Source organism: Camelina sativa, chromosome 19 (assembly GCF_030686135.1).
Source record: "Camelina sativa cultivar CO46 ecotype springtype chromosome 19, ASM3068613v1".
Lineage (NCBI taxonomy): Eukaryota > Viridiplantae > Streptophyta > Magnoliopsida > Brassicales > Brassicaceae > Camelina > Camelina sativa.
In genome coordinates, this window is record NC_141898.1 from 28,175,586 (window position 1) to 28,178,921 (window position 3,336).

General features: G+C 36.9%; 1 pseudogene; it reads left to right on the forward strand.

Moving 5' to 3' along the window:
- The first annotated feature begins 250 nt into the window (after positions 1–250).
- LOC147921218 (F-box protein At2g23160-like) lies at positions 251–2,784 on the forward strand (annotated as a pseudogene).
- The last annotated feature ends 552 nt before the right edge of the window (positions 2,785–3,336 follow it).

Below are 3,336 nucleotides of genomic sequence, written 5' to 3' on the forward strand. Positions count from 1 at the left end.
TGTACTCTCCAAGATACGAAACGGCAGCGTAACGCTTAAAGAAGAGAGCCCGAAGCTGGCAGCTCACTAGCAAGTTAAATTAGCCCATCTATGTTTTTCTTAACCGACTATAAAATCGTAAAAATATATTCACGAGAATATAATGGTAACTAGGTCTCTTTAGTACGTGTATATATAGCTAGGTTTAGGTTTATGTAGGTCTTAAATACAAGTTTTTAATATATCTCTTTATTCGTTCGATCCGCAAATCATGAATGCATCATCATCTCCCATATCGATTGATCTCATCATGGAGATCCTGTCGAGACTGCCTTCAAAGTCAGTCGCGAGGTTTCGTTGCGTGTCGAAGCTATGGGGATCAATGTTGGCTAGTCTATATTTCAAGGAGTTGTTCCGGACCAGGTCCTTGGCTAAGCCACGCCTCTTATTCACCATCGTAGAACATGATAAGTGTCGCTTCTTCTCGTTGCCTCAGCTTCACAACCCATACGAAAAGTCGTCGTCGACTCTTGTAGCAGCCGCCGAATTTCATGTGAAGTTCCCTCGAAAGATCCTTCACAATAGTGACCGACGATATTTTCAACATGGCTACGCCTCTGGTTTGATCTATTTCTATGGTGCTACGTACGACGAAAATGTTGTGATATGTAACCCCAACACTGGAGCGTATGGAGTCTTACCTTTACTGAATCGTTACCGAAAGACGTATAGTTTTTTCATGTTTGAACCGATTGATAAGCAATACAAGGTGTTGTTCATGGCTTATCAGTCTGGTTGTGATCGTAATCATAAGATTATTACAGTAGGAACCAGAGATATGAAGTGGAGAACGATAAAATTTTCCTAGCGACATAGATATTAGGGAAGCAAGATATGTATCTTGCGGACCAAGTAATATGGACCGTAAAGTCCATTAATGAAGTGAAGTCCACCCCGAAGAATATTCTAGATTTTGATATTACTTATTGTACAAACTATTTCCTTATGTGTTTAGGAAAGTTTACATTATACAATATTAGCAATATGTCAAAGCTAATCACTATATATATGTATGTCTTAAGCTTATGAAAGAGAACTCAATAAAATAATTCTATTTTTATTATATATGACATGGTATCAGAGTAATCGATCTAGTGGATCAAAACTAAAAGCTTCCGCATCTTGTGTGATCTTTTCGTGATCATGGAAAATCTCATGGACGAAGAAGATGCTGACGATGATGATGGGATTGATCGTTAAGTTATCTAGATTTTTTTTTATTATTATTATTAATTTCTGTTTCTCTCTTAAATTAAGTATGGAGTTTGGTGTTTTATTTTAATTATTATTTGGAGGTTAGTGGTACGTGTCTGCATTTTTTTTCAAAGGTTTAAGTATTTGGCTTTCTATATCTGATTATGGTTTTATTTCGTTTGTGCGAGAGTTGTTAAGTGGGGGATTCTTACGGGTGGCTATAGTTAAGGTTTTGTGGTTTAAGAGAATTAGTCATGATTTTAAAAATATTTCAATATTTTAGTTTGGTAATAGTTTTAACATTGTGGGGGAGTTTGGTTATAGTTTAATCATTAGGGGATTTATTAGAACACTTATGTTAGGTTATTATTAGTCCGATTTGTGCACTTCCAAGATAAGGACAATTGTTTGTGGAGTTACAGGATATGCGTCCACGGGATGTTGTTATTTCCTTTTTACCAAAATCGAAGACGAGCTGAAATTCCATCCCTTTCTCAATACTGGAGTTTATACTTTGATGAGTTTGTTGACATGATTTGTCCGTCCTTGACAAGTGTCCACGACATAGGTGTTCCGCTTTGTGGTTGCATAGTTTGCGTTTTGCGTCCCACCTTTGTCGTGCGGGGGAGTATTAGGGAAGCAAGATGTGTATCTTGCGGACCAAGTAATATGGACCGTAAAGTCCATTAATGAAGTGAAGTCCTACCCAAAGAATATTATAGATCTTGATATTACTTATTGTACAAGCTATTTCCTTATGTGTTTAGGAAAGTTTACATTATACAGTATTAGCAATATGTCAAAGCTAATCACTATATATATGTATGCCTTAATCTTATGAAAGAGAACTCAATAAAATAATTCTATTTCTATTATATTTGAACATGAAATTGCGAGTGAAGGAATATGCATCGATGGGGTTTTGTATTACTTGGGTGACACGTCCTCTTGGGATAATGATGGTCATAATTTAAATTCTGATTATGTGATAGTATGCTTTGATATTAGATCTGAAAAATTCACCTTTTTTGACACTAAAAGGTTTTGTAGATTGATAAACTATAAGGGCAAATTAGCGGTGATTTATTTCGAAGATGATGTCGACATTCTTTCGTTTAAGTATGATGAGAAGAATCATGTCAAGGCTGATGCCATTAATAAGTTGCATGTGTGGGTTCTTGAGGATGTGGAGAATCAGGAATGGTCAGAATATGCCTACACTTGGACCGATGATAAATATTTCCGTCGTCAACACGTAAACGTCGTTGGAGTGACTGCTTGGGGTGAAATTGTCTTTTCGGTGGACAAGTATACACCTAAACAACCGTTTTATGTTTTCTACTTCAATCCAGAAAGGAACACTCTCCAACGTGTTGAAATCCAAGGTTTGGTAAAGGGTGGTGTAACATTTACACATTTGTAGACCATGTAGAAGATCTTAATGTTAACGATTTAGAACTACTCAAGTCATTCCATGCTCCATCTGTGAAGAGAGAAGAATCAGAATTTGATTCAGATTATATAGATTCAGAGTCAGAATCAGACTACTGACTGACTGAAAAGGGACAAGGTGAAGAAACAATGGGCATGTCACTTTCTGCTCTTATCTATGTGTTTTGTTTTTTTATTTTAATCTTAATTATCTGTTCGTTTTTGCTCTTTTGATATGTACCCTTCACATTTTAGATATTATAATAAAGTAAGTCCGATCGACCCTATCTTCTTCTTTTTTTTTGTCAACAACAGATCAGTTCAAACGAGCTAATTGGTAGGAAAATCGTTTACAAACAATACTTGGTGCGGAGATGTACACGCTTGGCGTGCCAAAGAATCTGCCCTTAAATTAGCATTTCTAGGAATTAAAGATAAAGAAAAGGAAGAGAATTCCTCCCTATCAGTCTTGATGTCGTCAAGATACGCCGAGAACGCTGGCCAGTCGGAAGGAGAAGACACCATCTTCACCAAGTCTGAGCAGTCAATATAAAAAGTCACCTCTCTGAAGTCATGGCCGATCATGCAGCGCATCGCCCAAAGGAACGCTTCAACTTCAGTATGTAATGGAGATAGACTTCGCCTGAAATTCTTGGCACCCAAAAACGGCAA